General features: G+C 43.1%; 1 protein-coding gene and 1 long non-coding RNA gene across 3 annotated transcripts in view; one reads left to right on the top strand and one right to left on the bottom strand.

Moving 5' to 3' along the window:
- The window catches only part of LOC128619436 (prospero homeobox protein 1-like), a 31,570-nt gene extending 31,024 nt beyond the window's left edge, over positions 1–546 (bottom strand). Inside the window, exon 1 of one of the 2 annotated variants that reach the window (XM_053643652.1) lies at positions 535–546. The gene's annotated coding sequence lies outside the window, so the exon portion shown is untranslated. The remainder of the gene's footprint in view (positions 1–534) is intronic. The other variant, XM_053643642.1, reaches the window with a different exon arrangement.
- Positions 1–6,547, top strand: part of LOC128619459 (uncharacterized) — a 7,202-nt gene extending 655 nt beyond the window's left edge. The window contains exons 2-3 of the long non-coding RNA XR_008387943.1: positions 1,889–2,036; positions 6,529–6,547. This is a non-coding gene — a long non-coding RNA (uncharacterized LOC128619459). The remainder of the gene's footprint in view (positions 1–1,888; positions 2,037–6,528) is intronic.
- Positions 6,548–15,000: the final 8,453 nt, after the last annotated feature.

Here is a 15,000-nt window from a genome sequence, read left to right as displayed (position 1 = left end):
TTTCAGTCTGACGACTTCCTTTAGGGCTTTTTTTTTTTTTTTTCGTGTGCAAATAATGTGCAAATAATCTCTGACGTCTTCTGAGAACTTTTATTCATCCGTACAGGATTAACTCCTTAGGAAAATCTGCTGACGGGGGTCAAGAATGTCAGTTTGTTTTTGGTGTTGTTTGATGGTGTGTTGTTGTGTTTATTTTGTACAGTGTTGTTGTTTTTGGAGGAGGAAAGACAGCTCGAATGGGAATGCGTGCCGATGAAAAAGTCTTATTTGCGCCTGCTTGTTATAGCGCCGTCTCAAATTTCCACCTCCTAATCTTTCACCTCTCTCTCTCTCTCTCTCTCTCTCTCTCTCTGACCATTACAAAGTGTCCAGAGAGTGTTACCCGACTGCAAAATAATTTATGATCCATACCGCATTTTGCGCATTTTGTGAATTTGTTTGAAAGCATGAATGCAAACCTGGTTTGGACATTAAAAAGAAAACTTGTCAGGGTTTATGGTTATGTATTTTTTTTTCTTTCTTTTTTTTCTTTCTCTCTCTCTCTCTCTTTTTTTTTTTTTTAGATCAGATAGCGTGGTCGTTTATTTTTCAAATCAATCCGAAAAAAAAACAAAAAACCGGATGTCGGAAATTCCAGAGGATCAAACGATGTTTTATATTATATTATATTATATTATATTATATTATATTATATTATATTATATTCAACATATTTATCCGAGGTCTTTATTATTATTTAAAATTGTTGCGCGTTTACAAATGAGCACCAAAACAACGAAATAAATATATCCTTTACTGCACATGTATTAACCGGCGTGCTGCAGATTTCCCTTCTAATTTAATTTCTCATATAGATTATTTGTCATAATCTCAGAAGCCGACTGTTTCATTATTAATCAGCACTTCATTTCACCTAAGCGACTGCTTTGAAATGAAATCAAAATGTATCTATGAATCTGAGCAGATGTCTTCTGTCTTCTATCTTCAAGATGCAACAAGAATGATTCGATTTGAAGGACAGTAAAAGCGACTGAACTGAATTGAATTGAACAATCTGAAGTGTCGAATTAAAGTGTCATAGTAAATACTATTATTAGTTGTAGTAGTTCAATAATAATAATAATAATAATAATAATAATAATAATAATAATGATGATGATGATGATGATGATGATGGGGGAAAAAAAAAGTATGTGCGTAAATTGTTGCGCCGTTACGCAGAGTGTGTAACCCGTGCCAAAACATCTTCAGTGGGCGATGAATTGATTCACAGAGCAAAATGTAATGCCCCCTATTTAGCGCTCCACTCCTAAACTGCTACCCCCCCCCCCGCCCCCCGCTGTTGCGGGATCCACTCCTGCCAAAAAGGAAAGGCGCGTCTCTTTTCCATGTCGCAAGCAAGTGTTTTTGAGGACGAATGAATTGCTCGCGAAGTCAGCAAACTTTTGGAGTGTCCCCATGTTTTTTTTTTTTTTTGGTTGTTTTTTTTTTTTTTTTCCAAAACAGGTGTCCTGCTCCTCTCTCTCTCTCTCTCTCTCTCTCTCTCTCTCTCTCTCTCTCTGGCCCTTTTTTTTTGCATCCCGTCCCTCCCAGCTCCCAGGCTGCTGCTCTGGTGCGCATCGGCTGGAAAACACACATTACATGGGGACATTAAAAGCAGACAGCAAAGAGAGAGACAGAGAGAGAGAGAGAGAGAGAGAGAGAGAGGTGGTTTCCGGAAACGGGGGAAAAATGAGAGAGAAGTCCAGGGAGATAACGAGGACGCCTGCGTCCCAAACCCCAAACCGCGTATACTATCATATGTCAAAATAGTACGTCACCTGTGCTAACTATGTGCTATTTTGACATACGGGTTCGTGTGTGTGTGTGTGTGTGTGTGTGTGTTCAGCTTTGACGCGCTTCCACCTCTCCAGAAGCGTGCAGAAGCGCGCGGCTCGTGCTGTCCATCCTGCTGTCGGTGAACTGTGTGTGTGCGGGATTGTACAGGAGATGGCCACACGCGCGCGCGCAGAGGCCCTTCACGCGACCCAGTTAATGTGGGTGACATTTTACTATTATTATTATTACTATTATTATTATTATTATTATTATTAGAAGTAGTAGTAGTAGTAGAAGTATACTAATAAGACATATTTAGCGCGTGCTGCAATATTATCCATAATCTCAGATGCACAAATCGTTTCTAAATGAAACCCAGAGCTCATTTGTATATATACATAACACATACATATGTAGATATGTTGTCTTCACGTGCATACATGTACACAACACAGCTATAGATGATAAGAAGAATATTTATATATATATATATATATATAGAGAGAGAGAGAGAGAGAGAGAGAGAGATGCATATATAAGGCCACATGTCTAAATATTAAGATTATACAGGCAGTATATTGTTATATAGATCTAGGAATAACATATCGATCATATATAGGCATTCTAATAGAGATAAACTTAGGAGTATTAATACACAGGTATAGGAATAAGGTATAGACATTGCTATGTGTATAGGCATGTGTATGTAGAGATAATGGTACAGATCACGATATATATAGACGTAGGATTAATATAGAGATCGTAGGATTTGTTATGAGGGTATGCATATAGAGAGATGAAGTTACTATCATTAAGAAAAGGATATAGGGAAAAGGTATGACTATAAGCATTGGTATACAGCTATGAGAATAAGGTAGAGATAGAGGCATTGTTCCACAGACATGCATACATATGGATAATGGTACAGATATTGTGAGCTAGCTTTGGGAAATAGATTATTGTTATATAGACATGAAAAGTATTGGTGTATGGACAGAGGAATAAGGTGTCGAGAGATGAGCATTGTTATGTAGACATGCATGTAGAAAGGTACAGACATATGCATTGTATAGAGATTATCATACAGACAAAGATATATAGATATAGGGATAATATCCTAGATATCTAGAGACAGGAGCATTGTTAAATAGACATGCAGGTATAAACATACAGGTATAGATATTACTGCTATGTAGGCATACTTATATAATGATAAAGGGTTCTTCGGATATCGGTATATAGACGTATTATATCGTTATATGTAGATAGATAGATAGATAGATCGATCATTTTTATTAACAAGACTTACAGTCTATTGCAATGCCTTTTATCTAAAAGCGATGTTCCTTTTGAGCAAATACCTGCTAACTACCACACACACACACACACACACACACACACACATTCTGAATTTAGTTTTCATTTCCTATACAACAATGGGACATGAAAACAAAAGCCACAAATATGTATGTGCTTGTCTGACGTGTCTATAAAGCCGACATGTATCTGAAAAAAAAAAAAAAAACGAATACGTTTTTAACAGGTAAACAGAGGGGAGGATACAAGTGCCGTGTACTCAGAGCTTGTGATATGCAGTGTGAGTGTGTGTGCGTGCGTGCGTGTAAGCGTGTGTGTTTAAAGGGACAGTTTCTCCTCTCGTGTGGGTCAAAGGTCATGACTGAGAGAGACGTGGTGGGCCAGAGGGAGGACCTTTGGAGCTGGCACCATGTGGCACTGCCAGTTTAGCTCCAAACACAGCCTCCAGCCATCCCTGCGGGCCTCTAAATCAGATAAATGAGAAGCAGAGGGTGTGTGTGTATGTGTGTGTGTGTGTGTGTGTGTGTGTGTGTGTAGAAGAGAAAGAAAGAGATGTTCTTCAAGGGCTGGCTGACTGATGCTCATTTCATGGCCCATTCGTACCACTCATTAGTTTCGAAGTTATAGAGAGTGTGTGTGTCTGTGTGTGTGTGTGTGTGTGTGTGTGTGTGTGTGTGTGTGTGTGTTGGGGAGGCGGAGGGGGAGGGGGAGGGGGGATGAGGGTGGTGGTGGTGGTTATAATGTCCAATGATCTCGATGCCCAACTAGCTGTTTATCTCTACAGCTCACATGCACTGGATAAAAGGAAACACACACACACACACACACACACACACACACACACACACACACAAAAGCAGATGGTCTCCTGATCTCTGATCTTTATCAGACACTGTTCTGTGTGCTGCTTTCATCGCACTTGCTCTCGCGCTTCTGAGCGTTTCCTCGGGTTCTCACGTTTGTTCTTGAAATCTCACGAGGTGAAGCTCCAGCATTTCTCCACACAAGATTACTGGTAGACGGACGAAAAACGGAAGGAACGATTTCAAGGAGAATCAAATGTACACGATTAACGTCTTAGGCAGACGTAATCGACTAGGCAGGACGCGTCCGGTGTCCGTGGTCTGCTCCTTTAATATTCCAGCTACGGATTCCATGCAGCTAACGGTCTGGGATGTAGAAAAATTAACAGAATTTGGACGCGAGGTTGTAGGAGGAGTTTTGAGCAGAAAGTTAGAAGTGATGTCATGTCATCTGCGAGATTGTTTTTTTTAAAGAAGCTGATGATAATGTTTCGTTGGAACGAATATACCTTAATTAATACGTAATACATCATCATTAATTAACATGGTTAAAACCGCCTGACTAATACCGTGTAGGTCCGCCTTGATCAGCTCTGATCCGTTGAGGCGTGGACTCCATAAGACCTCTGAAGGTGTGCTGTGGTCCAGACATGTGCACGGTAGGCTGGTTGGCATTTCCAAAGTGTCCGTAGCGTGCGGATGTGTATGTGATCGTGCTCTGCAATGGATTGGCACCCTGTCCAGATTATACCCCGCCTTGTGCCCAATAGGCTCCAGGTTCAACATGACCCTGAAGGATTAGCGATATAGAAGATGGACGGATGGATGGATGGATGGATGAACCAGACTTGGACACTTGGACATTTTGGAAAGATGACAAGATTTCCTAAGCAGAGTTCAAACAGAAAGCTGGAATCGGCTGTATATCAGTGATAATGCGGCAGCGCTTTAGTCCTTAGTTTCCAAAGCTTCAACTTTCATGCTAATACTGGCGCCGGCTCGTAGCTCGCTAAGTAGCCGGGTATCGTATCGCCGTATCGTATAACTGCATCGCGTTCTCATTAATGCGTTATCGAACGCCACTGGACATTGGTGATTGAGAAAAGAAGGTGGTTTTTGTTTGTTTTTAAGTGACGGTTATTGTTGACGTTTGTTCTCCTGTTAAACGGCGTTGTAACTGCGCTACACTACTACGGCGCCAAGTAACAGCGTAGCACCAGAATCACTAAACATGACGCAAGCGTTCCAATATAAATACGTAAATACGTGCAGATTTAATGCGTTCCTGGGCGGAGTTTAAGATACTCAATATGGTGATTTATTTTCACTGCTCTTTCGAGTGCAATTTACTCTTCAGCCACCGAAAACACACCAGCATCATCTGAGGGCAGCTGAGACGGGTGCGCGGTGGTAGAAGGCCTCAACGTAAACTCGACAACAGCTCAGAGACAACAGCCAAGCACCTTCTCAGTGTGGCCTTATCACAGAGGCTTAAAATAGGGCCTGATGTTGCCAAAGAGCTCTCGTGCTCATTCTCTCTCTCTCTCTCTCTCTCTCTCTCTCTCTCTCTCTCGCTCTCATCCTCACCCTTCCTTTCTTTCTCTCCTCTCTCCCTTCCTTTTAATTTTCCATTCTCTCTCGCTCTCTCTCGTCTCACTCTTCCTCCCCTTTTCTATCTCTCTATCTCCCTCTCTCACTGGGTGTGACATTATTGAAAGGTCATTACAGTTCATGTGAAGGCCATAAACATGTGCCTTCTGGAAAAAAAAAAAAAAAAAAAAAAAAAAAACCTTCCAAATTTAAATAAATAAATAAATAAATAAATAAATAAATAAATAAATCCCAATTCCTCCTTTACAATAGGATTATAAATAGTTTCACAGTTCTGAGTAAAGCCCCGCATTTGTATTGTGTTTTATTGAGTTGATTAATTGTATTGTGTTTGTTTTGTTTGTTTACATGAGGCCTAATTAAGTGTCACAGATTGAGGTTGAATGGGTCACTTTAAAAAAAACAAAAAACAAATGTCAACTGAATTTTAAATAAAAAAAAAAGTTTGTCTGAGTGTATGATTTATTTGTTTGTTTGTTTGTTTGTTTGTTTGTTTGTTTGCAAAAGAGGTTTGCGCTTGAGGTTAAACAGGTCACTTTCAGATAAAAAAAAGACAACATTTTGTCACTTCGTGGTATCAAGAAATGAAAAATAAAATGTAAAAAAAAAAAAAAGTAAAACTTTATTAATTGTTTACTTGTTTGTTTGTTCGTATGTTTGTGTTGTAAACAAGCCTGAATTTAGAGTTCCACAGAGGGAAAAGAGTTCACGTTCCGATATAATTAGACTTATTCAATCACTTAAATCACTTTGTGGGAAAAACAAATAAAAACTTAAATGCAAATTCACAACAAACAAAGAAAAGTTTATATATTGCTTTCTTACTTTATTCAAATAGGCTGAATTTAGTGTTTCAAACTGAAGTTACACAGCTCACTTTCAGATATTATTAGACTAAATATAGTCAGTTTGTGGTATAACCCCCCCCCCCCCCAAAAAAGTTTATAACAGGGAGACACTTGTTGTTTTTGTCGTGCAGAATGTCAGTGAGGTGTTCATCCACGGCTGCTGAGCGAGGCCGGTTAGTGAGCCGCTCCTCTGACCCCTCCCCGGCAGCGTCTCACTGGAACAGTCCGGTTCTAAAGGCTGAGCGCTCCTCTCTGACCGACCTCATCTCCAAAACATCCAAATATAGGTGCTTTTTGCTACATCTGGACGATGCAGACGCACCACCTCTCTGACCCGCCTCACGCTCTCCCCACTGTCCGTGAGCTTAAAAAGATGTTAGACGATGGAATAACAGAGATAAGGCCCGGTGCGTTTGTACTGACGCTGATTCCGTTCGGCGCAGTTTCCAATTGCCCCCCAGGGGGGAAAGTGGGCGGGCGGCCGGGCGGCCGGGCGTGTTGCATCTGTTTCATTTAACCGGCGCTGCAAGAGCGAGATCACGAGGAGCCGCTAAGATATCTTCCAATAACAAAGTCTCAGGGCTATAAAAATCAATCAAGGCCCCGGCCAAAATCAGTGTGCAATGCCCCGGTGGAAAACGCATTACGGGCCAGACGACACTTTTATGGGAGGCCCAGCGGGGGGGCTGCGGTCAAGATAAAAACACGGGGTCAGAGCTGCACGCCTCTACCTGTTGGCTTAATCACCCACCGTAGCAGGTTGCCAGACCATATTAGCCGGCTGCGCTATTGTGCTAAGTGCAGACTTTAAAGTGGGGTCAGAGGTCACGTACAGACCTCATGTGCTGTTTTTAAAACTTTCCAGCTCTGAAGTTTGACTGAGGTGACATCCTCATCCTCAAGGCCAGGTTTGAAGCGACCGCTACTACTGACCCTCAGAGCAAGTGGAAGTGGATTCTGCCAAGAACACGGATACACACACATACTGTACAGTATATACAGATGCAGAGGCAAAAAGTACCCTGACGAACACACACACACACACACACACACACGCACACTCTGGAGAAGCGAGCCGTCAGCCATCACTGTCATAAATCTCCCGTTCTGTGGTGAGGAGGGCACTCTGCACCTTGTCGGAAACGCCCACATTAAACGCTGAATAAACCATAACATCCTGCCCCCCGCGGCCCACCAGGAGCGCTCCGAGCTTCCCCTCGGCCCCTTCTGTCCCTCCGTTCCATCCATCCATCCAACCATCTCCTTCCTTCTCTTTCCCCCTCACAGCGCCTTTCGTAGGACCGCATCTGTGCGGGGGGTCACGGCGCATGTGGCCGTCTCGCTCGGACCCTTAAAGTGGGGGAGGGGGGTTTCCATTCCAACGACTTCCTGTTCCCTGTGATGTCATCATGGGAGGAAAGGGGCACTTAAGTGGAGGATGCAAACACTCATTTCCTGTCGTGTGCCAGACTTGATTGAACAATGCGGGCAGGTGTGTGTGTGTGTGTGTGTGTGTATGTGTGTGTGTGTGTGTGTGTGTGTGTACGTGTGATTATACTGCTTCGCAATCCCCATAGAGGAAACATCACATTTCTGGAACACGAGATGGAGAAATTATTTTACGATCCCACTAACCTTGTTACGCCCAGAAAGGGTGCGAGGAAAAGCATATTCTGAAGAAAAAACAAACAAACAACAACAACAACAACGTTAATGGTTCTAGCTTTCAAAAAGGAACCTTCGGTGACAGGGTTCTACTTAGAACCTTAAAGGGTTCCCCCAAAGGAACGAACTGAGGATCTAAGAATATATTTGAAAGGATTTATTCAACGATGAATCAAAAATGACCCAGAAACTCTTCCCCATATTAAAAAACACCAGCCTTGATGAATATTTAAATATGCTAATGATATGCAAATCTAAACCGGCCTCATGCGACGCCCTTATGTACTCTAACTTCCAGTAAATTAGCTAATGTTTTCTCAGGCAGGATTTTTTGGGGTTCGTGTAAATTAACGTACGTCTACGGGGACCCAATAACGCGTAACCTCGACCGAACGCAACATCCGCGATGAATCGCTGCGACGAATTTGGTTTTCGAATCGTCGCGCTTAAATCGTCTGTTGATTTCGACGACGCGTGAATCGTAACGGACGCCGTGTGAGACGTCCAGAGCCGCGACTTGAAGGAAAGCGGTCCATCCAGAACAAATCCATAAAATCGAGACGACGAAACGGACGCCGGCTTGTTCGATCGGGACGAAAGTAATGGCACCCTGAGGAGGTAAAGGAGAGCGATTTCACGCATTTCACTTTAGTTTAGTTGCCTCCACTTCTGAGGAAACGGTACGTCCGCTTCTGTTCTCCTCACAACCACCACGTCTACGTCTTTGATTTTTTTTTTCTTCCTATAACGGCTCCGACGTCCGCAAGTCTTTCATGTGCTCCATGTTGAATTATCACCGATATCTTAATCTGGAACCCCGCGTCAGTGAGACACTTCCCTTTGCGTCATTGAACTGTTTAGCGATTATGAAGACGTTACCTTTAAAAAGAATCTTCTTTTAAAGGTGAGCTGAGACGACGGTCACGGCTCGGCGAAAAAAGCGTCGGTAGCCGAACGAGCAACCGGAACGCCGAGGTTAGAAAACAAGCGTGTGTTTTTGTGTAGGTTCGTCCCTACAGGGCTTCGTCTAGGTTACTGTTTTAGAAACCCCTCTTTTCCCCAACAACAGTTTTGTTTAATGGCCATGCCCGAGACCCTCAGGGAGTTCCATAACTCAGCCGGTGGAATCTCCACCTCAGAAGTGTGTGCGTGTGTGTGTGTGTGTGTGTATGTTTGTCACCTTGGCCGCTCCCACAGGGAAAGTGACAGGAGCGTTTTTTCAGCCGCTGACCCGCGAAGAGGACACTGGGACAAATAGCAGCACTTCCTGTTCAGTGAGAGAAAGAGAGAGTGTGTGTGTGTGTGTGTGTGTGTGTGGAAGCGTGTTATTTGAATGAGTGAGCAAGGCCTGACTAAGGCCTTCTTTTATTCCACAGCCTTCCAGAAGCTTCCGAAAGAGCAGATTCGATCTTGTGTATTCAGCACGGTGAGGTCATCGTGTGTGTGTGTGTGTGTGTGTGTGTGTGTGTGTCCAGTGCAGCTTCCTCTCACATAGAGAGTGTGTTTTCTCGCCGTTCTCTTTTGATGTCATGTTTGGTCCATTTTCTCTGTTTGCCCAGGCAGTGATTAGTCGCTGATTAAAATCTGTCCATCGTGATGGAGGAAGTCGAAAGAACAGAGTGAAATCACAGGTGTGTGTGTGTGTGTGTGTGTGTGTGTGTGTGTGTGTGTGTGTGTGTGTGTGTGTGTGTGTGTGTGACTGCAGGGGGTCTTTGATTCAGGACGGCTCTTCGTAACACTCAAACAGTGAGGACTAAAACACGACAGGGTGTGCGCTCATAGGAAAACAATCAAGCTTGATTAACAAACCCTGTGTTTCTTTTTTATCCGTTTCTAGTTACATTTCATCTCGTCTAACGTCCAAGTCAGCTTTTATCACTTAGCAGCAATGTCCGATTTTGAATTTTTTTGGCCTCTTTTAACGTTGATCATAAGTCCCAGAGAATCTCTGGCCTCTAGCGTACTCGGAAGACTTCTCCAGATCCTGGAGAGATCTCGTTTAGCCGTCCGAACGACGCGCGCTGCTCGCATCCTCGCCGTTTGCTGACATCTAATGTAAGATGAAGAGGGGGAACGAGGGAGCGAGGGAGATTATCCTTTCACAGTCCGACCAAGCACATGAAAGAAAAAGGAACTAGAGATGAGGGGGGTAAGTGCGAAAGGAAGAAAGCGAGAGGGAGGGAGCGAGAGAGGATCGTTTCATGTCTGAGATGCTAAAGAGAGGGATTAAGAGATTAATGGATTCTCTAAACGAGTGTCACTCTCCGCTTGTTAACTCTCACTCGGTCTTCGGCGACCAGGAGCGGCGCTCCCCATAAAGACTGGATAATGGGCAAAGCAAATCAGGAGACCCTTGGCTCTCTCTCTCTCTCTCTCTCTCTCTCTCTCTCACACACACACACACACACACACAGAGGGCGAGGACATCAGGGGTCTTGAGCTCTGATTAAAGATTAAAGCTAAGCTCACTGTGCATATCAATGTTGGTGTGTTAACCTTTTTCACTTCAAGCCCCCTACACACACACACACACACACACACACACACACACACACACATAGAGACAGCCAGAAAGACATATCATGAAGGCATTATGAAGGCAAAGAGCTGAACAAACGAGGCGGGGGGCTGGATGAGTTGAAAAAACAGGATCCAACCTGTCAAAATAGAGCGAGCGATGTGTGATAAACACTACAAGTGGGAACGGGAGCTTCAGCATAAGTGTGTGTGTGTGTGTGTGTGTGTGTGTGTGTGTGTGTGTAGAGGTGGGGTCAATTCCTTCAAATATGAGCATAGGAGACAATAAATATCACAAAAAGGATTCTGTTATAAATCCCCCCCCCATCATTTAATTGAACTACGGTGAGTAAAGGCGACACATAATGGATTTTGTTTGGTCATGTGACACGGGGGGATTTCAGCGTTTTCAGCAATCAGTATTTCAGCATTTTCTCTTCTTAACGTTTTGATTTTGCGCTTCGAATCGAATCCGAGACGTTTTCAATTCTACAGCCCCGGTTCCAAAAAAGTCGGGACGCCGGGCGGCATGTAAACAGGAGATGGAGCGCGACGATTTGCAAGTCTCCTAAGCCCGTATGTTATCCACAGCAGAACATAGAAAACATATCAAACGTTTAAACCGAGGCAAGACGTGTTGCGTGGGGGGGAGGGGGGGGACGACGACTTGTATTTACTTGTTTGTTCCAATCAAAGGCTGGAAAAGGAAGTGTTTCCCCAGACCATGACATAAATAACACCAGTTATCTGATTAAATGTGTGTTAATGAAGCAACTGGCAACATGAACATTCACGAACAAGGTTCTGAGGAAGTAAGGACGTCTTATTTCTTTTTAGTTTGTAACGCATTGCTGAAACGATGTCCGTCACTTCCGTTCTGCTAAACAACAGCAGGAGGTTTGCTAACATTTCTTGCTAATTAATGCTAGGTAAGAGTCATAACAACGGGTCTAAACATCTAAAAATCTAACACAAGAAGTGTGTGTTTTGAATGAAAGCGAGCCGGAGAAGGGTTTTTGTCGCTTTATTTTAATCCGTGCCATTTCATTTCTCTTGCTTTGCTGGATTAGAGCGATTTTATTTAAACTGCCAGTCCGAGGGTGGAGATCGAGACGCCGCGGCTTTATCGAGATTAAAAGCAACACGCCCGGGTCTACCGAGAGCCAGGCAGAGCCACTGCACTTTAATATGACTAAAATGATATTAAGAAGTGGCTTAGCTACTGTTACTTAAAAAATGATAAATAGTTTTTTATTATTATTATTTATTCTTTTTATTTATTTATTTATTTTGAAACAAAGGAGATCAGCGTTCGGTGTCGGCATTTCAGCTCCATTAAGGAGATGAGTGAAAGGAAAGCTTAAGACTGGGTTATTGAACCGCTGTCCTCTACCTCATCCATTAGCGCAGTGTAGACCTGCTAAAGGATATTAAATAAAGGCGATGATCGGGGAGGTTATGACCAAAGGAACTGTCAGAACAGAATATTTTCATGAAGTATTTTCACACTGTCATTCGCATAAATAGACATATCCTGGCAAGCAACTACATGGCCTGGAGCCTGGGCTCGCTATTTCCTCTCATTAAGAGCTATTACTGACTGAAATATGCGTCCAGAATGTGAGCTGATTCGTTCAGACGTGTTGGCTTATTCGCGCCTAGGTGGCACAAAACAAAAGAATCAAGTTGAAAGACGGAGAAAAATGGCCAATTAGCATCACGGCCTGGTAAAATCTCGCTTCTTTAGCCGACAACGAGCGCATTATGAGTCACAGGGTCGAAACGAAACGTGTTAAGGACGTTTTTTCAAGCGCAGGATTAGCAAATAAACAACATAGCGCTCAGGCTAATGATATAAGAACGTCACGGGAGTAATAGTCGATTTACTTTCCTGTCGTACTATCACAAATAGCCTGGAAATGATGGTGAACATGATTTATTTAGGTTGTTTTTTAATGGTTTATCCGGTGTCACCCAGATGAGGACGGGGTTCCTCTCAAGGTTTCTTCCTGAAATTGTCTCAGGGAGATTTTCCTCGCCAGCGTCACCCCTGGCTTGCTCGTTAGGGATACATTCATACATCTGAACACATTTTATACGTTTCTGTATAAAATACGTTTCCATTGTGAAACGCGCTCTAGAAATAAAACCGACTTGAATTCGAATTATTTATTTATTTGGAGCTTGGCTTTAGCACAAGTCTATTATGGGGCTGAGAAAACCGGTTTGGAAAACTCTTTGGAAAACGATCCAGAGTGCATCCCCCATCCACCCGACCCCCCCCCCCCCCCCATCTCAGAAAGAAAGAAATATGTCTGAAATCGGTAAGCACCCAGCACAGCCAGATAATTCTCCTGTGAGCAAAAAACAAAATCACTCTATGCTTCTAAAAATAAATAAATAAATAAATAAATAAATAAAAAACGACAACAATTAACACTGGCAAACCAGAGTGGAAGACATTGGCAATGCTTTTCCATGATGGGAGTAATTTATAAAGCGGATGAAGCTGGACGCAGAAGGACTGGTACGTTGTAGAGGGTTTGTTGTTTGTTTGTTTGTTTGTTTGTTTGTTTGTTTGTTTTTTAGCTATTCCATTTAATATCACTATTAGACGTCACCGTGCACGAACATGGGAATCTATGGTAACGTTCTAACCATTACTACTGTCCCAGAGCACCAGCTGATGCTCGTGTGCCACACCTTTTTTTGTCTGAGTGTCCATACGCCACCTTGTTCTAATCTTTGTCTTAATCTTAATCTGGGATTATGTGCTATCAATGTGGAGGAAGTGATTAACTGAAAACAATGGGTTTCTTACTGCTGCTTATACAGTGCTCATTTATGTTGCCAACACACACACACACACACACACACACACACACACACACACGTATCCTGGCATGGGAGTGGACTCCTCATATCCCTTTCCCCCCCTTTCATACACACACACACACACACACACCCAGCTACAATATGTTTCCCCAGGACACTTGTGTCCTACGCAATATATCATGCACTACCTATTAGCCTAACATTTGTTTAAGTTCTCACTATATATTTGTTTAAAGGTCGATTCGTGTTCTTTGGGATGAAAAACAGCAATTATAAGCCTATTTATAAAGCAGACAAAGGTCTGGCTCTGCTTGGAGTTGATCTGAAGAGAAAGTTGAAGGATTTAAGATTATGTAGAATCGCTAGGATGGTGGAGAACTCCCCGGTTGTGAGGTTTGAGCTGATCCGGGGTCAGAAGGAGAAGAGAGGATGAGCTGATGAAGCAGAGGAGGAGGAGGGAAACCAATCGGAACGAGACGTTTTGCTGACCTGAAGCCGAGCCAGTGGAGGAGGAGAGAATGGCTCGGCGAGGATCTGATCTGGTGTCAGCGGAAGAGGAGACGAGGCCTCGGATTCGAGACTTGAGCTGATCTGGAGTCAGAGTTAAGGGACAAAATGATGCAAATTGTATTTCTAACTGATCTGGAGTCATTCAAAGAGGTGGCAAGCCCTAGCTCTGATCTGGAGTCAGCGTAAAAGAATAATAACACTCAGTATAAAATACTAATAACACCGATGCGGTAGTTTGAGCTGATCTGGAGTCAGCGTAAAAGAATAATATCACCGATGCGGTAGTTTGAGCTGATCTGGAGTCACTATAAAATACTAATAACACCGATGCGGTAGTTTGAGCTGATCTGGAGTCACTATAAAATACTAATAACACCGATGCGGTAGTTTGAGCTGATCTGGAGTCAGCGTAAAAGAATAATAACACCGATGCGGTAGTTTGAGCTGATCTGAAGTCAGCGTAAAACAATAATAACACTGATGCGGTAGTTTGAGCTGATCTGGAGTCAGCGTAAAAGAATAATAACACCGATGCTGTAGTTTGAGCTGATCTGGAGTCAGCGTAAAAGAATAATAACACCGATGCTGTAGTTTGAGCTGATCTGGAGTCAGCGTAAAAGAATAATAACACCGATGCGGTAGTTTGAGCTGATCTGGAGTCAGCGTAAAAGAATAATAACACCGATGCGGTAGTTTGAGCTGATCTGGAGTCAGCGTAAAAGAATAATAACACCGATGCGGTAGTTTGAGCTGATCTGGAGTCAGCGTAAAAGAATAATAACACCGATGCGGTAGTTTGAGCTGATCTGGAGTCAGTGTAAAAGAATAATAACACCGATGCGGTAGTTTGAGATGATCTGGGGTCAGCGTAAAAGAATAATAACACCGATGCGGTAGTTTGAGATGATCTGGAGTCAGCGTAAAAGAATAATAACACCGATGCTGTAGTTTGAGCTGATCTGGAGTCAGCGTAAAAGAATAATAACACCGATGCGGTAGTTTGAGATGATCTGGGGTCAGCGTAAAAGAATAATAACACCGATGCGGTAGTTTGAGCTGATCTGGAGTCAGCGTAA

Source organism: Ictalurus furcatus, chromosome 2 (assembly GCF_023375685.1).
Source record: "Ictalurus furcatus strain D&B chromosome 2, Billie_1.0, whole genome shotgun sequence".
Classification (NCBI taxonomy): Eukaryota; Metazoa; Chordata; class Actinopteri; order Siluriformes; family Ictaluridae; genus Ictalurus; species Ictalurus furcatus.
This window is presented reverse-complemented; position numbering and strand designations above follow the sequence as displayed.